The sequence below is a fragment of the Crocuta crocuta genome, unplaced genomic scaffold (genome assembly GCF_008692635.1).
Source record: "Crocuta crocuta isolate KB4526 unplaced genomic scaffold, BGI_CrCroc_1.0 scaffold516, whole genome shotgun sequence".
Lineage (NCBI taxonomy): Eukaryota > Metazoa > Chordata > Mammalia > Carnivora > Hyaenidae > Crocuta > Crocuta crocuta.
The window spans coordinates 1,033,073-1,057,178 of NW_027529538.1; positions in this window are offsets into that span (position 1 = coordinate 1,033,073).

Genomic DNA, 24,106 nt, shown 5'->3' on the forward strand with positions numbered 1-24,106 from the left:
CAAAATGGAAGGTGAGGCATAAATGTTGCCAAGAACATACTCAAGTTAACATAATCTATAAACTGAAGTCTCTAATTATTCAGATTAGCTTAATTGTTCATAATGCTGATCAAACATCAAAAGAAAGTTTACTTATGTTAAATTATAAAATTTACATATTTAAATTTTCGTCCTTCTTAGCAAACATTAAGACAACATAGGTTAAAATGTTAATTAGAAGAATATAGCTACCTGATTAGAGAGATGGATTTTCTGAAACAACTTCTTTTATTTTTACATAAAAATTCAAACTCTATAGAGAAAAAGTTCCTGAAAAGGAACATTCAATGTATATTATCCATTATATCTTAAAATTCTAGAAAAAACAGTAGTTTGTCAGATTAAAAAATTAGTTTTTAGTAATAAAAATAATCATATTAATAGTTATAGCAATAATCATATTAAACGTGCAAAGCTGAAAAAAATAAGTAATTGGTGTTTGGGAATGTGTGATATTTAAAAAAATACTTGTAAAAATTTCATGGTAATTCCTATTGGTAAATGTTGTAGAATCACAGTATAATTAAATATAACACTCATAAAGCAAATGATAATTGAAATGTTTTATAGGGACACTTTACTCTTCTGTATATTTTGTATTTTAAGTCATTAAATAACATTAAATTTACCTTGATTTATTTATTTTTCATAACTTCTCCAAAACAATTTTAAAATAAGAAATGAAACAATTACAGATATATTTGCAGTCCCCTTTGATTCCTTCCCAACATCCACTGCCTCCTCTTTCACCAGATGCCCTTGATTTAATTGATTTTGCATTTATCATTCCAAAATTTAAAAATTATGTATATTTCATAATAAACGATTAATTTCTCTTTAAAAATTCTTACAAATGATAAAATGGTGTAATTGGAAATGTCTTATAGTACTTCTAGCTTTCATACTCTTTCATTTTAAGATATCCATATTATATATGTCTCTATGTCCAGTTTATTTATTTTAACTCTACATCATACTCCACGGTGTAAACATATCATATTTCAATTATTCATTCCCCTGCTCAAGCATTGTTAGGTTATTTCCAAACGTTTTTGCCTGCAACAATGCTACAGTAAATATGCTTTCACACGTGTGGGAATATTTTGGGTTATATACTTAGAAATGGCTTCTGTTCTCATCTTGGCAGAATGGATTGTTCTCCCCCATATCTGTGGTTCCTCTACATTTTCCAGCCGTATTTGCCAGTTGGGTTGGCCATATAACTGAGTTCTGGCCAAAGAAAAATGTGTGGAAGTAATATAGGCCACTTCCATGAGAGATCCTTAAAAATGTTGTGTCTTTCTTGCAATCTTTTTATCTCACTGGATACCTAAATGCAGAGTGTTAAGTACAGGACTTTTAAAAGGACTAAAATAGGAGGCAATAAGGTGACGATTCCTGAATTATATGTGGTTTCCACTTTTACACACACACAAATTGACTTTCTACCACATATTTAAAAGTTCGTAACAATAAAAGACAACTCAAAATCAAACTGTATTTTTTTCAAGAGTCACAAATAGTAAGCAAGTCCTTAAATCAACCCATTTCCACCACCATCATCAGAAATAGACAGTGAACCTATAATACAATATTTATATTAAAAGGGTAGCACTTTTTAATGAAATGCATTATAGAAGATTTACATCTGTAGTGATTTTAAAATATGCCCACAAATTCTTTAACACTCCCCCCCCCAGTGACTTACTTCTATTGAATGGAATGTGGCAGAAATGATACTCCATGATATCTAAATCATATAAAAGATGGCTACCGTGCAGCTCTCTCTTGGACTGTTTGCTTTACAAGCTCAAGTAACCAATGGAGGAAGCCAAGTGGGGAGGAACTCACGTCTCCCGCAAATACTCAGCATGCCCATGACAGCCATGTGAGTAAGCCACTTTGGACATGGATTCTCCAGTCGCAGCCAAACCATAGGATGACTACACACCCAGCCAACGTCTGCAACTTCATCATATCCTGCACCGGAAGTGCCCAGGTAATCCGCTTCCTGAATTCCTGGCCCACAGAAACTGTGAAGATAATACATATTTATTGTTTTCTGAAGCCACTAACTTTGGGAATCCTTTATTATATACTGATATATAATTAATACGATTATCTCAGGTATTCCTTGAACTAAAAACACCAAACCTGTTTCAAGGAAGGCTGTGACTAGAAAAGCTCCAATGGTTTGGAAGTGGTAGTGGTAGTGTATGGACCGGTGGACTGCCCTTCCCTGGGGACAGTGGTTAGGAGAACAAGGTCAGGAAACCTGGGACTGAATTCCTGTGATGTCACTTATTACCATGTGACCTTGGACAAAATCAGATACATATAAGTTGTCTAAAGGGGTGCAGTAGGAATTGGAAACATGTCAGGCACACTCAGGCAAAGCTTGACTGACTTGTTCAGTGAAGATTAAATGATTCAGTTAGTTTATTACTCACATACACACTGGCAGGGTGAGCAGCCAAGGGTGCCATCTCCCAGACCCTCATCCCGCACACGCACACCCCAAAATCACACCAAACAAAAGGAGTCAGAGGGTAATGCGACATGAGTCGTGGGAGCGTCTGATGCTGAGGATCTGATGATACACTATGTGAAATTGTACAGTTGCCCACTGCGGCTATGTAGTTTATGGCCTGCAGCAATACCTTGAGGGGTGGGACATAAAGCCTCATGCTCATATCAGAACCTAGAGGTAATAAAATACTGTCCCTTGGCAGCACCCCAGAGAGTTAGGAAGGTAAGTAGGAGGTAACTCCAGGCAGCTCCTCACTCCTCACATGCTCTCATGTTCCCAAAGAAGCACAGGTGCTCTGCCAAGATTCAGATTAGCTATGGGTCAAACCTTGTCTATGTGCCCAATGTGGATATCTACAAGGCCATCAGGGCACCTGGGTGGGGGTGGGGGGCATTCCCATTAGAGACCTTTTGATTCCAGAGCCCACACTCTTTTTTTTACAATGTTTATTTATTGATTTTTGAGAGAGAGAGAGAGAGAGAACAAGTAGGGGAGGAGCAGAGGGAAGGAGACAGAGAATCCCAGGCTGGCTCTGTGCTGTCACAGCAGAGCCTGACACTGGACTCGATCCCATGAACCATGAGATCAAGACTTGAGCTGAAATTAGGATTGATTAAACTGAGCTTAATCAGCTGAGCCACCCAGAAGCTCCCACCCCCATCCCCTGAGCCCACAATCTTAATCATGGCTTCTTAATTTTAATATGTAATATATCTTAAAGAGCAACAAAGATACTTCTTTTTTTTNTGGACTGGATCTCATGAACCATGAGATCAAGACTTCAGCTGAAATTAGGATTGATTAAACTGAGCTTAATCAACTGAGCCACCCAGAAGCTCCCACCCCCATCCCCTGAGCCCACAATCTTAATCATGGCTTCTTAATTTTAATATGTAATATATCTTAAAGAGCAACAAAGATACTTCTTTTTTTTTATTTTTTAATGTTTTATTTATTTCTGAGAGAGAGAGAGAGACAGCGTGAGAAGGGGAGGGTCAGAGAGAGAGGGAGACACAGAATCTGAAGCAGGCTCCAGGCTCTGAGCTGTCAGCACAGAGCCCGACACGGGGCTCGAACCCACGCACCGTGAGATCATGACTTGAGCGGAAGTCGGAAGTCGGACGCTCAACCGACTGAGCCATCCAGGTGCCCTAATAAAGATACTTCTTATGTGATAACATTATACTAAAGATTAAATGAGTTAATATGTGTTAAATACAGTAATGTCTGAGATATAGTTAACATCTAATAAACATGAGATATTTATCATTTTCTTGAGAAGCCAATTGCATTACCCGAGAATATTTTTGGAAATGAAAAAGGACAAAAAAATGTCAGGACTACCTTCTGAGTAAGATATCCAAATGCTTTCAAGATATGAAAATAGATGAAGTCAAATTTTAGATGGTAAATTTCCAGATAGTATTATAGTTCTCTTAAAAGAGAATTAACATTTATGGTAACAGGGAAATAAAAAACTTAGTATATTCAGCTTTTGATCATGCTAGGTAGCCATGGGTCTCATGCAATGCCTTGTATTTATTTTACTGCTTTTCTTTCAAAATATTTTTAATTTTCACTTTGAAATCTACAAGTTATTTTATATCGCCATCAAAAAGTACATTAAAAGTTCACCATTGAAAACTTTGAATTTCAAAAGGAATTATGAACACCCTCTAGGACACCCCATCAGTCAGTTTCCAGCACAGTATTTATTCACAGGCTATTATTCATGTGCATTATATTATGAATGGCTTACTGTGTTTTTCAAGGAGAAACTTTAAATCAACTCACTATGATAAGCTTTTGAATTTGTTTTAAACTTGAAAGGAGATGGTTTCAATGAGCCGTTAGCTTGGGTCGTGAAACCATAATTTTGAAAGCTTAAGCCTGAATGGTACTAATGCTTCTGTGGAGAAGAGTGGGGAAATTATGCCCACGTTATTACAAAGGGGTTCGGATGTTATATATTTCTCCTTGCTGTCATGTTCCCATAAAAATGATGACTGAGGGAAGAAAACAAAACCATTGTTAATTTTTTCTCCTTCATTGTGCTAGTCTTCACACCACATATGTCTGTGTGTATAAATATGTGTATATATATGTACATATATACACACACATGAATATTATATAAGAATGTTATATAAAAACCATTAATTTATCTAATATTATTTATTATTAATAATATCAACTTATTGTGAACAAATGCACTGCCAGTCAAATCCTATATAAATATAGGCATGAGTTGAAAAAGCAGACTAAAAGCCCTAGGGAAAACCAAAGTCCCTTTTACTTAACTTTGTGTTACCTGCTTTTCCTTCATTAAACTGATAAAAATAGGTATGAACCGCACAAAGTTCTAGGTGGTAGTTTTGTATTTAACTATGGATAAAAATAATATTGAAATTTGCTTTACTTAATCAAAAGTATATGTTAATATTAGATTATTTAGCAGTAATGACTTTAAATTTTATTACTGTGTAATGTTATTACTTGAAGAGAAAATGCAGAATTTAACCTTTTCCTTATTAAAATATTTCTAGGCCATAGTTTGGCATATGTGAAGGCTCTTGACATTTTAAATCTGGACACTCCTAAGAGAATCTGGTGAATATTGTCAGGTCATGCAAAAGAAAACTTCGTTCCTTAAGTATGGGATCTGATGGAAAAGCAGTATTGTATTTCTTTGAATATTTTTGAAGTGCTGGGTTTTGATGGAAAATTACACGCTTTCTGCCAATTTTTCTTAGTGTGTAAGTTAATGTGAAGGTGTCAGCTTCCTCTGGGGAACAACGCCTTTAACATCGTTTTGGAATATGGCAGGGCTGTAATAATAATTGGAGCTTATGTGAAAAGTGGAGCCAGGAGGGTTTCAAGCTGAGGATCTTAGGGACTTGTTAAGTTCTTTCCCTTAAGTGCTAAACTGAAGGACAGTAGAGCAATATAAATGAGAGGTCCTTTCTAGCAGATGGGGGGTTGTGATAATATATCTCTCCTCTCTACAGAACAATATGGATTCTATAGTCTTGTTGGATGTTTGCTTTTCAATTAAATTGATGATATTCGTATTACACATTGCTACCACTTGCTGGACACTTGTTTTGTTCGAGGCACCATGCCACGTACTTCATGTTTGTCATTTCCGTAAAGGCTTGTAATTCTGCAAGGCAAGTACTATTGTTTTTCAGATTTCACAGATGGTCTAGACCCAGACAGTCTCATCCCAGAGCTCATTTTCTTGCTGATACATGTATGGATTACCTATGGATATAAATTGCTTTCTTAACTTGTGGTGTTACTACACATTTAGGTGAATTGATTATCTTTAGTTTAATCACTAATTTGTGGAAAGAATCAGGTTCTTTCAACCAACCCAACTGAACCTTCTGCCCCCATAATATTCCTTTTGTGCACAATATCCCACCTCTATTCATAACTTACTATTTTTGATTAATTATTAAAATAAATTATCATGAGCATTTATTTTGTACAGGGAAATATTACAAAGCACACTTAAAATTTCAGTCTTGACATCTTTTCTTTTTAATTTCACTGTCCATACATGAATGGCTTAAATTTGCTATGGAATAGGTCTTTTTAAGAAATTTTTTAATGTTTATTTTTGAGAGAGAGACAGAGCACAAGTGAGGGAGAGGCAGAGAGAGAGGGAGACACAGAAACAGAAGCAGGCTCCAGGCTCTGAGCCGTCAGCACAGACCCTGGCGAGGGACTCAAACCCATGAACTGGGGGCTCATGACCCGAGCTAAAGTTGGGCACTTAACTGACTCAGCCACACAGGCGCCCCTGGTATAGGTCTTTTTAAATAGCCTCCAACAAAATTTTACTATTTTCTCCAAAGGCTCTTGTATATCTTTTATTAGATTTTTACCTCTGCTACTTTTTAAAACTATATAAATTGCATAGTTAGATATTACATTTTATTTTTGTATTTTCATATTTGATACAGCAGGTATGCTAAGCTCCCTCTTTGGTTTTCAACATAGACTATCTTACTGTGTAATTACAGAAACAAACACTCATACTGATTCCTCCAACTCCAATTCAGCCCAACAGGGATTATTCTTAGATTTCATTTGACTTCATTCAACTTCCTTCTCAAATATCTTCTATTTAAAAATAAAAAATTAAGTTAATTTAGTTTTGAGAAAGAGAGAGCATGAGTGCAAAGGGGCAGAGGGAGAGGGAGACACAGAATCTGAAACAGGCTCCAGGCTCGAAGCTGTCAGCACAGAGCCTGATGGAGGACTCAAATTCATGAACCATGAGATCATGACCGGAGCCGAAGTTGGACGCTTAATGGACCAAGCCTCCCAGGTGCCCCTCAAACCAGCTTTTATTATCTACAATATGCTTGTTTGGTCAATTCTAGTATAAAAGTGAAGAAATATCGGAATTGCTAACTCTTGCTCCATTAGAAACACATTTACCAACTAGAATACAGTGTGCACGTTTTAAATCTTTACCCTACCCACGTCTGGTCAAACATTGCTTTTTAAAGTTATTTAGGTCAGCTCCTTTCTTCTTTATAAAACTAAAGAAGTCATGTCACTCATTTGTAATATAGTTAGATTTATTTGCCACAGTGTGTATCTTTATTGATGAACTTTTTAAAATTTGCATAGAGTAAAATCCATTCTTAGGGATGTACGTATGAGTTTTGGAAAATGCACAGAGTTGTGAACCTATTAGGACAGTACTATGTAGAACAGGGCCATCACCTCAAAAATTTCTTCCTGCTGCCCCTTTGTAATCAACCCTTTCCCGGGACACCAACTGTGACTACTGTAATTTCTTTTCCATTTCTGTAGTATTGCCATTTTAAGAAAGCCATATATATGGGAAATTATAATATGTGGCCTTCGGTTCTAGAGTCCTTCTGGCAAAATGAGTTGAAGATTCATCCATGTTAGGGTGTGAACCAATAATTTGTTTCTCTTTATTGTTGAGTAGTATCCCAAAGTATGGATATGCCACAGTTTATTTATTTACTAGGGTTGTTTTTAATTTATCGTGACTATAAATAAAGTTGCTGTGAACATTCCTACACACGTGTTTCTGCAAACATACATTTTTATTTCCTTTGGGTAAAAGCAAGAATGACACTGCTTAGTTTTATAAGTAAATGCATGTTTTGGTTTATAAGAAACAATGAAAATGATTTCCAGGTGGCTGAATTGTTTTATATTCCAGTTATTTTTCTTACTCACCGAAACATAGTATGATGAAGTTTCTTTTCTTCCTTACTCTAATAGTTACGTGGTGGTATCTCATTGTGTATCTAATTTGAATTTCCTTTATTTTCTTGTGTTGCATATCTTATTTATTTATTTACTTACGCTCATTTATAACTTCTTTTGTAAAATTTCTTTTCCAACCTTTTGGTCAATTTTCAATTAGGTTGTATGCATTCCTATTAGCAACTTGTGAGGATTATTTTATGTGATCTGCAAATATTTTGTCCCGCTTGTGGCTCATGTTTTCAGTTTTTAGACAGTAGCTATTTCAGAGTAATGTTTATTTTAATAAAGTCTGATTTATTGATATTTTCATTAGTGGAGCCTGCTTTCAGTAATATGCGTAAAACATTTTGCCAAATGCAAAATCACACAGATTTTATGTTATGTTTTCCTCTGGATCTTTTATAGTTTTACATTTTGCATCTAAATCAAGATCCCATTCTTAGTTCATTTTTAATAAAAGTTCAAGATATAGGCTAAGTTTCATCAATTTTCAAGTAGATGTCCATTTTTTCCCATATCGTTTTTGAAAAGAATATCTCTGTAGAATTGCTTTTCTACCATTACAAAAATCAATTGATAATATTTGTTTGGTCTATTTCTTGCTCTGTATTATTTTACAGTAAACTATGCCATATTTGTATGAGTCAATTTCTTGTTATCTATTATTTTGTAGTAAACGATGTGTTACTCATTTTTTTCATCAATTGTACACTGTCTGGATTATTATATCTTTACAGAAAGTAGCAGATTCAAATAGTATGACTCTTCACAATTTAGTCTTCTTTTTTAGAATTTTTTTGATCTTTCTTATTCAGCTTGTAGCTGTATACAGAAACTTGCTGTTATTTTGACTGGGATTCTGTTACATTTATAAATCCAATTGGGGAGATTGACATCTTAACAGTAATGAGTCTTCCAATCCATGAACTTGGTACCTTTCTGCATCTTTTTAGTTCTTTTTTGATGATCTGTAGTGTTTGGCATGTTGACCTTGGACATCTTGTGTTATGTTTATATCTAAATATAGATATATGTATATATATGTTTATATGTATATATATATATTTTTTGAAGGAANGTGTAGACAGTCATAGGGTCTGCAGTTAGAAATAGTTTTATTTCTTCCTCTGGGATTTCTTATACTTAAAAAAATTCTTTTTGTCTTTGTAAAGTGGCTAGGACTTCCATTGTGATATTAAAAATGAATGATGGGGGCGCCTGGGTGGTTCAGTCAGTTAAGGGTCTGACTTCGGCTCAGGTCATGATCTCATGGTTCATGATTTTTTTNTTTGATGAGTTCCGTATAGATTCTGGATATTAACCCTTAATCTGATATGTCTTTTGCAACTATCTTTTCCCATTCCGTTGGTTGCCTATTAATTTTCTGGGTTGTTTCCTTGGCTGTGCAGAAGCTTTTAATCTTGATGAGGTCCCAATCGTTTATTTTTGCTCTTGATTCCCTTGCTTTTGGGGATGTGTCAAGTAAGAAGTTGCTGCGGTGGAGGTCAAGGAGGTTGTTTCCTGCTTTCTCCTCTAGGGTGTTGATAGTTTCCTGTCTCACGTTCAGGTCCTTTATCCGTTTTGAGTTTATTTTTGTGCATGGTGTGAGAAAATGATCTAGTTTCATTCTTCTGCATGTTGCTGTCCAATTCTCCCAACACCATCTGTTAAAAAGGCTGTCTTTTTCCATTGGATGTTCTTTCCTGCTTTAGCAAAGATTAGTTGGCTGTATACTTTTGGGTCCACTTCTGAGTTCTCAATTCTGTTCCATTGGTCTATGTGTCTTTTTTTGTGCCAATACTATACTGTCATGGTTCATGATTTTAAGCCTCCTTTGGGCTCTATGCTGACAGATCAGAGCTTGGGGCCTGCTCTGGATTCCATCTCCCTGTCTCTCTGCCCCCTCCCCCGCTCAAACTCTGTCTCTCTCTCTCAAAAATAAATAAACATTATCAAAAAACCAAAAAAGAATGAATGGTGAAAACAGGCATCCCTATCTTTATCCTGATGTTAATAAGAGAGCATTCCAGTTTACATGTGTGCTTAACTATATTTGTGTGTGTTCGAAGCTTGATCTTGGTTCGTAATATTTCTAATTGTTAATACTATTATTCAAATATTTATAAGCGCATTATTTGGAGTACATTTAGGAAGTTGACTTATTGTTTTCCAGCTGTGTGAAGCTCAATCGAAATTACCATCTTTTCCAGGTTTTCACATTCTGATATTTAATGTCCTTGTTTTATAAGATGATCAAGGAAAAAGTAATAGGATTAAAAATAAAAGTAGAGTGAAATTTGTAGAAACAAAATGCTTATAGGGATTAAATTTTAAATTGATTTTGTTCTTGGGGAAAACGCTGATGATTTATCTTAATTTTAAGTGACTGATATCTCAGTGTATGATTGGGAAGTAATGGATCTAGGCACATAATTATTAAGCAGTCATTACTATGTGCAGAGGAAGCTTATTACATGGATACAATTATGGTAATGTAAACAGAAAATTTCAAGAATAAAAGTGTTTATGGGCACCTGGGAGGCTCAGTCAGTTGAGTGTCTGACTTCAGCTCAGGTCATGATCTCATGGTTCATGGGTTCAAGTCCTGCACTGGGCTCTGGGCTGACAGTGCAGAGCCTAGATCCTGATTTGGATTCTGTGTGTCTCTCTCTCTCTGCCCCTCCCCCTCAAACTCTGTCTCTGTCTCTCTCTCTCTCAGAAGTAAACAAACATTTAAAAAACATAAAAAACATACAAGTTTTTATGATATTTTACATGATAGATATTGTAGTTGGATAACTTATATTGTGTTTTCCTATATGCCATTTGAATTTTTTTGAGTGTGATGATGTGATTCTCTTTTCATCAAGAGTATTTAAGTAACACCCAACTAGTAATTCAGGTACTCCCACTAAACTTTTCCACCTATGAAATCATCTTCAATAAAATATGGATTGAATTTCTACTCTAGTTTATCTAAAATATTAGAAAGCAAAACATGAATGGTTAACAGCTTATAAAACATTTAAAAGAAAGGCTTAGAAAAATACCCATCATGACAAATCCTTTTCTTTAAAAAACAATGAAAATTGAATTTTCTTTCATTTTAATATTCTATATCTACATTTTTATAAAAAGCTACCTTACTGCACAAACATGTATGATAACTTTGAATTTTCAAATGTTCGAACCATGTAGCTTTTATTATTAAATAGTACTTTGGAACATTTTGATTCAAAATCATGTATTTGAACATACTTGGCAGAATATGTGACTTTAAATAAAAGTGTTTCAGATTCAATTTTCCTTAGATTTTGGTCCTTGTCAAAAACTGACATAAATTTAAGACACTGTTTTACTTCTGTTCTTAAAAAAATATGTGTCATTTAAAAATTTTTTAATGCTTATTTACTTATATTTTGAGAGAGAGAGAGAGACAGACAGAGTGTGAGCTGAGGGAGGGACAGAGAGAGAGGGAGACACAGAATCTTAAGCAGGCTCCAGGCTCCGAGCTGTCAGCACAGAGCCCAATGCAGGGTTTGAATCCACCAACTGTGAGATCATGACCTTAACTGAAGTTGGATGCTTAACTGGCTGAGCCCCACCTAGGCACCCCTGTCATTTTATTTTTCTAAAGGTAAACGTAAGAAAAAAGTTTAGTCTTAGATCAAGCTAGGCAATACATGTAATCGCAATTTCCAGCTCTATGACGGAAAACCAAAACACACTGAAAACAAGGCCTGCCTTTTCCTTCTTAAAGCTTTGGTTTTTATTCCACTACATTAACAATCTATATCTGAATGAAATGCAAGTGACATCTGTTTACCTTGGATGTGCAGTTTTCTAGATTTTCTGTTCTGTTGATCAATTCAACTGTATAATCTAACTTTGGTTTCTTTAATGTGACCTGAAGAGAGAGTTTTCTCTGTCTGTGTGTCAGTTTCTATATAATACCCTCATTTTATAGAGATTTTAAAATGTCAAAATGTTTTGATATATGCAACTTTAAGTTATCTACCTCCATTTACACAAAATTCAACCACTGTAATGCATCTATGTATTATCGCATTTCTGCATGAACCAAGCCTATCTTTCTCTCTCCTCTCTCCTCTCTCTTCCTCTTGCTTTGTCTCTACCCTTTAACAAAATAATTACTTCTATCCTATTCTACACAATTCTTTGATTGTGTGATTATAGGTTACAGCTCTTATTACAATGCATTTTTCTATAATTGAATGAATTTTCTATTTATGCTACAAATTTTTTGGTCAATGTTCTGCATTTTAGAATGCTGCATTGGAAGTGCTTTATCTACATTTAAATGATTAATTGCTTTATAAAGATGATTTTCCAAGATTTGTTTAACATGTTATAACATATTGCTTAAAGCTGTATAGTTAACTCTTTTGCTATTCAATAGGAATTCTTTGCTATTAAACTGTTATTACAGAATTCCATTTGAATATTCTCCTTGATTCAAGTTTACTATTTTTTTTCATTTTTTTTCTTTTTGGTAACATGGTGGTAAGTGTAACAAAATATCCTCACAAATTTTTTGGTATTAAAGCATAATAAATCATCATTACTTGAAACAAAGGATAATAATGAATATAGATGTGATCTTTTCTCCAATGCTTCCTATGTCAACACAGTTCAATATATAACTAAATCAAGATTTGGTTAAATTTCATTGTCATCATTTATTTTATAAAATGCTGTCATCTTACAGTAGTGAAAATTTGCTCATTTCCTTTCTTTGCCTAAAATAGTATGTAGTCTTTGGTGTTTTTAACCCTAAAACAGAAAAATCACTGAGCAGGAAAACATAAGATTTAAGAATATCTTAAATTTTTGTCATTTTAGGAGTTACTGATTGGACCCCTCCACCCCCACAATAAAAAAAAAAAGGGCCAAATAAAAATAATTGTAGCAAAAACCATAACCAACTGAAGATTAACAAACAATAACAAATCAGAGATTGATGTACAATTATTAAAACTGTGTCTTTTTCCCTTTGAAATCACCTAGAAACAGTGGTAATTAAAGTTTGTCAAGGTTAAGACCAGTCACTGGCATTTCTAACAGACTGTTCAAATACTGAATAATGCAGCTTTATTTCCCATAGCCACTGGGAATTTCTTCCACTAGAAATAACAAATGGGCTCTTTTCAGCTAATAAAAACCCAGGACAATAGGGGACGACTATCAATTTCAAGAGGCTGCTAGTGCTACAAACAAGGTATTTCTGCCACATGAACCCCCAGACTGAATGGTATTAGCCATATTCCATTATATATATATATATTTTTTTTTAATTTTTATTTCTAGGAGAGAGAGAGAGAGACAGCGTGAGCAGGGGAGGGTCAGAGAGAGAGGGAGTCACAGACTCTGAAACAGGCTCCAGGCTCTGAGCTGGCAGTCAGCACAGAGCCCGACGCGGGGCTCGAACCCACAAACCACGAGATCATGACCTAAGCGAAAGTCGGACGCTTAACCGACTAAGCCACCCAGGCGCCCCGGTATTAGCCAAATTCCTAAGTTCTTTCTGCACACTCACCCTCTTCCTGGACCTTTACTTGTTTCATCCAGCCAGCTTCCCAAATTCTTGCTTATCATTAAATTCTTAATACAAAAATGTTCTTTTTGCCACTTCTTACAAGGTGTGGTGGTTGAAAGGTCTAGAGCCAAGATACCTGGATTCAAACTTGGTTCAGCCACTTATTTGGGCAGGTTGTCAACTTCCGTGCCTTAGTTTCCTCATCTCTCTGTTAATGATGGTACCTTCTTCATGAGTCCTGCAGGGACTGTTATAAGAGTAATTATGCATGAAGCTCCTGCATGGCACACCAGCATTCATTTTTATTTCTGGTGCTCATTACTTAAATGATTTAAAATCCTATTACTTCTACCATTTAAAAATTTTCCCCCCATACTTTACTATAATTGAAGCCTACCTTTTCCTAGACAGCGTAACTTTTAACCCGTGTTTTGGATAGATTTAGTAAAATTGATCTATATTAAAGAAGTCCAAGTCCTTGCTGCACAGACATAAAACTCTGAGCATGAATCTGTTGAGCTGGGTGAGGACAATCCGGTGAGCCATTATCTCTACCACTCGGTCTGGCTGATGACGGTGGAGAAACACAGAGAGCCCTGCGTGATGGAATGTCTGTGAGTGTTTTCCTCACCACCACTCAGTTCTCCAGAGAGAGATTAACTGTTTGAGTTGTTTCCAGCAAGTAATAGACAACATCCCTCTGGAAAGTCCCTTTTCCCGTTGGGCTCTGTTTCCCATGAACCTTCAGGAATCAGACAGATGTATCTTTATCAGTGGTGTATTTCTCCAGTCCATCCTTTCCTAACCCAGCACAAGGATCAGGGAGAGACGTTACACAATAGTATAAATTATTTTCTTACTTAAAACACGTGTAGACATTTTATAATACACAATAAGTAGACATACTGGTAAACAGATCTATAGATTGGATGACCTTATTTACCAATTTGGGGGAGATGTAGTTTGTATCTTTTTTATATTCAAATTAGTATCTCAAGCTACGATCTGTCCAGGTGAATAGGCAATCCAATATTTTTTATTTTGGGGCCCAGAAGAGTTAAACAAGAATTCTGGATGCTTCTTACATTCCTAGAGGTCTTTGCTTCTCTTGTATTAGCATAGATATTTCAGAACTCAGAGGTACTTTTTCAGTGAGGCTGCAAGCCTACAGTTACTTCTGAAACCTTTGCCGTAGAGCTGACTGAGGGTGTCAGAACCTCCAGAAGTGAAGACCTCAAGGACTCTCTGGTCATTGTTACAGCTGTTCCAGAAGTTTCATCTCTGACAAAAGTAGTTGAGAAGCATATGTGACTGGTACTGTCTCCTGTCCTTCTACCACCATTGTTCTTGACACTGTAGCCAAAGCCCATTGTTATCATGTGTATCTGGGTAGAAATCAGCTATACAATGTGATAGAGTCAGACTTCCACCATCACTGAGGAAATATTTTTACTAAGTAACCAAATATTTAGGTTGTTCCTTAAATTATGCCAACCAGTTCGCCTCCCCCATCAGCCCTTTCATATGTGAGAACATAGGGTCTTTCCTATGTTTTTATTTGAAATGATGCTGGGATGAACAGCCTTCTACATAAATATTTGTATATTTGTGCAATTATATTTTACGATTAAATTTTGGAAGCTTTATCATGGAAGCAAAAATTAAATATATTAAAAAACACTTTGGTACATATTTCTATAAGACTTTTAGACTTGATATACACTTCACCTTTTTGCCGATGTTACGTGAGAGACATACCGCACCAATTTAGCTGTTGCATCTTAGAAGCATCTTGTACTTTCCAAACAAATCATTTGTACCTGCTTCAATTTCCATGCCAATCCACTGAGACTGGCAAAAGGAATCTGATTTTACCCATAATAAAAATGAAGTTCAGAAGGTTTAGCTATCATGATTAAGATCAAATGGATAATAATCGGTTGAGGAACTATTTGAATTTGGATGAGATGGATTATATTTATTGATTGGTCCAGTCTCCCATTTCATATGCACTTGCTGAGAGCACTTATCATGCATCAGGAACCGTGCAGCTGTGCATGGGTCTTTGGCTGGAAGATCATCTCTCTGATACACACACCTTAATTTAAAGAGGAAAGTAGATATTTAAAAAGAAATAAATATTTACTTCTTTATTACTATTGCTATAACGATAGGTACACATTGGAGACCTCCGGTGCACTGAGGGTCTATAACAGGGAGGCCATGGCCTAGGAAGGGCAGGCAGCATGGCGCCAAGAGAATGGAAAGCAGAGGGAGCACCCTGGTGGGCACTGTGACAGGAGCTTAAAGAGCTGACTCCACAGGCATGAGACAAAGCAGGAGAAGTCGAGGCCGGAATATGCAGAGCCCACTGGTCCAGCACTTGCCCAATTTTCTGCGGTGAAGGGCCAATTTCTTAAAAAAATTTCATAGTCTAATATTTACATAAAATAAGATAATAATAAATTATTTAAATGGTGGAATTTAAAATAAAAAGATACATAAAAATAAAAGCCCCACATTTATTTTTTAGTTTCATCACCTATAAAATTATTTCGAAATGCTATGAAAACATCCAGCTAGTTGCTAGAGGGCTTAGTGCTCCTCTCCCAGAGTTGCCCGGGTAGCTGTAGAACCTGGGTGTAGACAAATCTGGCAGCACCACTTTAGGTCACAGCTGTACTTACAGGCAGTAGGAAGCATGTGGTGACATGGGCAGGTGTGTGATTTGAGATGATCATTCTGGCTGAAGCGTGAACAGACTAGAGTTGGGGAAAGAATGGATTTCAGTGGGTGAATGAGGAGGTCAATTCATTATACAGAGAAGGACGATGTTAGGTAAGGCCAATGTGATAGGCAGAATTTCTAAAATGTTCTCCTAAAGATATCCCAGCCTAGTTCCTAGAATCTGTTAATGTGAAGAGAGATTGCACCCTTGATTGCATTATATGGTTACGTATAGTTGACTTTAAAGATAATGAAGTTGTCCAGGTGGGCCTGATCCAATTACATGAGCTCTTACACACAGAGCGCTTTCTCAGCTGGTTGCAGGACAAGAATTCAGAGATGGACAGCAGAAAAGCCGCTGCACCATTGTTGACTTGGAGTTGGAGGGAACCATGTGAGCAGGGAGGTGGATGACCTCTAAAAGCTGACAGCAGTCCCCTGTTGATAGCCAGCGAAGAATTAGAAACTTCATCGCTCTAACTGTAAGCTCAATTCTACCAATTCAACCAACAGGAATGATCTGGGGTGGGGGGCATCCTGAGCCCCAGATGACAACATGGCTCACTGACATCTTGATTTCAGAGTCAGCAGAGAACCTGTCCACACACTGTGGATTTCTGACCCACAAAACTGTCCCCTAATAAATAGGTATTTGTTTAAGCTGCCAGGTTTGTGCTCATTTATTACATAGCTATAGCAGATTAATACATCCAGAATGGTGGCAATGGAGATGTAAAGAAGAAGATCGATGGGTTTTAGCAATATTTAGTGAGTCAAGTGGATAGACAATAGTGATGGATTTCATCTTGGAGATGAGGGAGAGGAAGAGGTGCTGAAGATGATTCCTAAGTGCTTGGCTTGTAAAACTAGGTGAACGATGGTTCCATTTACTGAGCTAGAACATGGTTGAGGAGGATCTAGTTTGGCGGGGGGTGGGGGCGGGGTTTGGACAGGTCACCGTTTCATTTCGGGGCCGTATTTGTTTCGGAGTGACTGTGATCCATCTGAGAAGGGCCGTCAGGCAAGCAGTTGTATGCGTTAACCTGGTACTCAGCAAGAAATACTGGCTTCAATTATAAATGGGTGAGTTATCCGCTTAGAGCTGGTATGTAGAGCCCCGGATGAGGCTAGTATAGAGTTAGTAGGAAACATGTCTAGGACAGAGCATGAGGATTCAAAGGCTCAGGAAAGGAGGGTCTGCGTGCAAAGCTGGAATAGCCTGCGAGGTGGGAGGAAAGCCAGGGGAGAGTTACATCAAGGGATCTGTATTAGTTTCCCACTGCTGCTGTAACAAATTACCATAAACTAGGGGGTTTAAAACAGCATAAATATATTTTCTTACAGTTCTGTCTATCAGAAGTCTGGCCCAGATTGAGATAGAGAATCAAGGTATCTGCAGAGCTGCACTCCTTGGAGGCTCTTGATGGGTCCATTCCCTTACCTTTTCCAGCTCGTGGAGGCTGTCTGCATGCATTGGCTCTCAGCCCCTTCCTCCATCTTCGATGCCAGCAACAGTAAGCCAGATGCTTTTAACAATGCCATCTCCCTGGTCTCTCTTCCCTCTGACATTCCTAAAGGCCCTTCTGATTACATTGGTCCATCCTGGCTAATCCAGGGAAATCTCCCTGCTTGAAGGTCACCCAATGAGCAAACCTAATCCCATGTGGTGTCTTAATTCGCCTTTGCCATGTAACAGAGCATGGTCAAGGATCCAGGGATTAGAATGTGGACATCCTTGGGGGCCATTATTCCTTTTTTAAAAATTTTTTAAATGTTTTTATTTATTTTTGAGAGAGAGAGAAAGAGAAGGAGACAGAGTGTGAGCAAAGGAAGGTCAGAGACAGAGGGGGACACAGAATTAGAAGTAGGCTCCAGGCTCTGGGATGTCAGCACAGAGCCCGAAGCAAGGCTGATGCGAGGCTCAAAATCTGAACTGCAGGATCATGACCTGAGGCACATTTGGACGTTTAAGCCACCCAGGCACCCCAGGGGGCCATTATTCTGTCTACCTGGAGCTTAAGGATGAATCCAAGGGCTGTGCATTATGATGATCTGGGAGAGAGCAGGTTGGGTGAATGCTAGACAGGGAAGTAACAGTTTGGTGGGTGCAGAGTAAAGTGGGAGATGAGGAATAGAGTGCTGATGGAAAACTCAAGGAGTTGGGCTGTGAGTGCATGAAAGGAAATGGAATGTCGCTGTGGTGGTTTGGAATCGAGGAGTTATTTTATGGGCAGTTGTGAATGTGGCTAATAACCAATGTGAAGTACCCCGTAGAGAGAGGCTGTCCATCTCACAGAGAGAAGTAAAACTCATTAGCTAGAGTTTCCTGAAAGAGTAGGAGCTAAGCTGAAGCCTGCATTTGCCCCCAGTATGGACAGAAGAAATGAGGGTGAGCTGGAAATCCAAAAGGTTCACGTTTTGTGTTCTCTTGTGTCACTGTAAATGCCATCCAGCAAAGGATGCGAAGCAAGAACACAGTCAGTAAAAATAAACATGGCCTATAGCAATCGTATTTCCCCGGTGTATGAGACGTTCTGCCTGCTAACTAGAAACTTCCAGCTCACATGGCACATAAGCGAGCTCAGTCCCTGGTGCAGCCATGCTTTATGTCCCATCAAGTTTTATGGTATACTTAATGCTGTTTGGGAAACATAAACCCCTTCCCATTAGTGCTATCATCTTAAAACACTTGGATTTTTGAGTGAGTAACTGAGAAAACAGCAGTTTGTTAGAAGAATGATGTAGCCAAGTGATTTTTAATGAAGTCTCAGAAGATTTTGAGAGACATCTGCAGATGGAAACAATCATGGACGTGCAGTGTCGCATACACCTTTCCGCATCTTGGGCCCAATTCGTCACCGAACTAGGGGTCAAAGCACCCATGAAGACCCAGGGTGTCAGGCCATCAGTGACTGTTCTTTTATATTCAGGAAGTCTAGGCAGCAAGAACCGGATACTAACTTTCCATGCTTTAGGGTAGGTATTCTAAGTGAACCAGTTAGAGAAAATACTGCTTAGCCATGGACCTTAGTCTGGTTTACTAGACGAACTATAAGCCTTCGAGTTAAATTTGAACTACAGATAAACAACAAGTAATTTTTTAGCCTAAGTATGTTCCAGATATTGCACAGAACACACTTCCATTAAACTTTTGTTGTTGTTTATTTGAAACTCACACTCAAATACACTCAAATATGATTGGGTGTCCTTTTTTTTTTTTTTTTTTCTAAATCTGGCAGCCACAACCCTAGCAAACATCCATTGAGCTTTTATTTAAACATATTTTGTAGGAAGACAGATCTGGACTCACGGACTAAACAGTGATATTTGAACTCTTTTCAGACTTGGGAAGTCTGAGCATATTGTTTGGAAATCTAAAACACTGTGTTTCTGAACATTGGGTTCATGCAGACAAGCAACAGTATGTTTGCAATTAAAACAGAATTAGAACAGCTATTCTGGGAATACTCTTAAGGTTTTATTTTGGCCAAGGGTTTCCTTGAGGTCTTCCCTGATAAGATTTCAAGTCTAATTTTTTATGTTGTTGTTTTTGTTGTTCTGATGTAATACATAGCAAGCACTAAAGTGAGATTGATTATATATTTTGTGTGTTCATCAGTCCATCAATGAACTGGCCAAATCAAAGTGGATTTGCCATAATCCTAATCTTTTCAGAATTGGCTACTTTTCCAGTCCTATTTAGAAACCAGCAATGACTCAGGAGAGTTGACACTAAGCAATATGACCAGTTTAGATGCCAATTTCTTAAAATCTCCCTTATGAGTATTATTTAGTCATTCATACACTTAACAATTACTGAATGACTTCACTGAAAGAAGTGAAGATAAAATGGCAAACAAGATAGACAAGAACCTAGACTGGAGAGATCACTACATTATGTCAGAGAGGCACCAATAAGGGGAAAGTATCCATGAAAAAAAAGCAACACAGAGAAATAAAACAGGTTTTGTTTTATTACATAGTAGTGGCACACTATGGTGACCATGGAGATTTGGCCTTCAGGGATGCTGGTCTGAGGGGGTGTCTTTACACTGAGATTCTGAATTTTACATTGTAAATGCCATCAGGAAATTGGTTGGTGAGATTAAAATAAAGAGAAGAGGCCCCATGTGTCTAGAGGAAAGTGGGGAATACATAGAAGAGGAAGTAGAGAAGTCCATGCATGGCTAATCCAGGTAAGGAGTTTGGTTTAATTCCTTCTTTGCTGGGAAGGCTTTGGGGTGCTTTAGGCATGAGAATAACATGTCAGGGCCGAATGTAAGAAAACAAAGTGAAAATCTTGAAGGTTTTGGGTACATCATCGTGGCTTTGTATTAAATACTCTCTGTGTCAAAATAGAATGTTTTTGATATGCTGGTATGGTAAAATACAGAGAATACCAAAACAGCATTAATAGATGTAGCTATAAATCAAAGAAAATAGAAAAACGTGCAAAAAGGTTTACAATAATGACATCAGTTATCATGATAAATGTAAGTGAAATAAACATTCTTATTAAAAATAAAAATGCTCTCATATTAGGCAAGAACAAAGAAACCCAATAAAATGATTACAGATTTGTTGACTCATTAAAAAGCTGTACATAGACGTTGCTATTGAACCTTTTGAAAATCAGTTCCCATTTCTAATTTATTTTTTAAATAAACAAAATTATTATATAGTAAGTCTAACTTTTTAAAAAAATTGTATTTACTTATTTTGAGAGAGAAAGAGTGAGCGCTAGCAAGATAAGGGCAGAGAGTGAGGGAGAGAGAATCCCAAGCAGGCTCCATGCTGTCCGTGTGGAGCCTGATGTGGGATTCGATCCCATGAACAGTAAGATCAAGAGCTGAAATCAGGAGTCGAATGCTGAACTGACAGAGACACCCAGGTGCCCCTGACTTTCTAAATTTTAATATAAAAATACTGATTTTCAGACATTCTGTAATAATTAAAATACTAACTTTGCATGTGAACTAGACTTCTTATGGTGATCGTTTTTGCAATGTAAAGAAATATCAAATCATTATGTTGTACACCTGAAACTAATAGAATGTTATGCGGCAATTACACTTCAATAAAAATAAATAAAATAAAATAAAATAAAATAAAATAAAACAAAAGCACTCATTTTCTCATACTTGAAAAAAATAACTTTTTGTTCCATAGTCATCTGGGGAAACATTTGAATGTTCCACTTTTGAACCGATATCTAATAAGCAACATTTCATTCCTAAAGGAGAAATTTTTTAGATTGGTAATGAGGAAGTGAAAATAGAAATTTGTAGGGGGAAATCTATATATAACCTACATGGTTACATGAAATTGAAATCCTAAAATACTCCCAGGTCTGCCAGGATACCGACAGCTAATTACCGCCGTGAGAAGAACTGACCTAAGTAAGAGTGACTTCAACATCCCTCCACCTGCAAGGTGCTCCAGAGATTCAGGTGAGGTCATTGTGTGTGCATGTACCTGGGGTGGAGGAGGGGGAGCAGGGTGGCAGGGAAGAGTGTGTTAAAACCATAAAGTGGTGATTATTTCAAGTCCTATATTTTCCTGTAGTGAAATGACTGCCTCAGAATTTGTTGCAGGCTGTACTCAGAAAGCAGTTTTTATTTTTATTTTTATTTATTTTTATTTTTTAATGTTTTTACTTATTTCTGAGAGAGACAGCATGAGCAGGGGAGGGTTAGCGAGAGAGGGAGACACAGAATCTGAAGCCGGCTCCAGGCTCTGAGCTGTCAGCACAGAGCCCCATGCAGTACTTGAACTCACGAGCAGTGAGATCATGACCTGAGCTGAAGTCGGACGCTTAACTGACTGAGCTACCCAGGTGCCCCTCAGAAAGCAGTTTTTAATTTAAATGTTTTTAAATGTTTACTTTTGAGAGAGAGAGAGAGAGAGAAAGAGAGAGAGAGAGAGAAGGGGCAGAGAGGGAGACACAGATTCCCAAGCAGGCTCCAGGCTCTGAGCTGTCAGAACACAGCCCTCAGGTGGGGCTCGAACTCACATACCACAAGACCATGACCTGAGCCCAAGTTGGACACGTAACCAACTGAGCCACCCAGGCGCTCCCAGAAAGCATGTTTTAAGCGAGAAAAGGAAGATCCAGGGGGACGGCATGCAGTTTTAGTCAACTGATCTGACAGAACTAAGTGTGGTTTAAATTAATGACATGAGATTACAGAGGAAAATTTTTGTGGGGACATCACACTTCTGCTGTGTCATACTCCTATAGGCCATGCTCCTGCGAACTCCTATGATATGAATTTGGAGTTCCATGTTATCATTAAGGGGAATAAATCTTACGCAGATTAGTTGGAAAGTTTATTATAATGGGCATTCCCCACTTGGCAATTTCTGTTGAAATTGTATAAATTGAGGAGATAAGTGATTGACTGGCAGCCAATCTTGATTTTCAGGTGACAATGACCCTAAAATGGAAAACTGGTCATTTGGTTCTACATCACCTTTCCTTGCCATTACCAATATTTTAACAAGTCCCTAACCTAAAATAAATTTCATTTCAAAATGAGAATTTGTTCCTTTCATGCACATGGATGGCAGTTTATAGTCCTTAAAGCTTCTCAGTGGGAACAGTTTCCAAAATAACTGGAGGGCATACTCTTTCTCAGTATCTGCTAAGTGAAATAAAGAAAATTAGCTGCAAAATTTTGTTGAGTTCTAGGTGATCTGGCAAATCAAGACAAAGCACAAAGGATATGTTCTTGCTGAACAAGAGACAATTTATATTTCATGAACAAAAAGCAGACTGTGGTCAGAAGACAAATGTTTTATAGTTACAATTATTCCGAAAAGGATGCCATAATTACAGTGCAGTGTTCTTTCTCCAGACCACATCCGTGCTCAGGAAAGCAGGTCGTCTATGAGGCTCTGATGACTTTCTTACCAACTGTGAGTCACGTCTTTCATCTGTAATTAAGGCCTTTGATATGCACGACCCTCATTAGCACTGAGATAATGAAACAAATCAGACCAAATATCCTGTTGTTGAGGCTGGAAAAACTTCAACAAATGTTCATCTTCTTTTGCCTCCATTTGTGCATATGAAAAAACAATGTTATTCTAGAAATCCCTCCCCGCATTTAGATTGGGAGGGATTTGACAGAGTCAAGATATTGTTCATTTTTTGAAAGATTGTATATTAAAATAATTGCAGACAGAGATTGATTCCTTTATCTGGATATTGTGTATTTTACACAATAGGATACATTCCTACTATTTTTATGGTGACGTGATTTACTATTTGGTACTGTTGCTGTATTTAATGTTTTCCATTAGATGATAGCTCATGTTAGAAACCTTGCTATTCAAATTAAATGTATTGTATTCATCCACTCACGCTAGGTGCCAGATATTGGGATCAGTGTTTTCCATGTGTGTTTTCTAATCCTTGGAATAGCTCTGCAAGGTGAGTTTTATTATTCCCATTTTATATATGAGGAAATTACGCTAAGAAAAAATAAGTGGTTCCCTAAAGAGAAACAAACAATGTGGCACAGCTTACCTTCAAATGAGGAAGTATGGCAGGGAGAAGGATGGGATGAGCAGAGAGAGGAATGTCTCTTAGAACAGTGATCTGTGAGCCCCAGTTTTGATAAGACAGCTATGGAAAAAAAAACATCAGAGGAAACATAGCAAAAGAGGCAAGTGAAATATCAGACCAGAAGTCCTTTAAAGAACGTAAGCAATGTAACTGACATTTAACTTTTATTTATTATTGAGAGACAGAGAGAGACAGAGCATGAGCAGGGGAGGGGCAGGCAGGGGGAGACACAGAATCGGAAGTAGACTCCAGGCTCTCGGAGAGGTCAGCACAGAGCCCCACGCGGGGCTGGAACTCACAAACCGAGAGATCATGACCTCAGCCGAAGTCAGACACTTAACCAACTGAAACACTCAGCCGCCCCAGCAATGTAACTTACATTTAAAGAATGTAAAGTGTCAGGTATCTTTACTGTGCT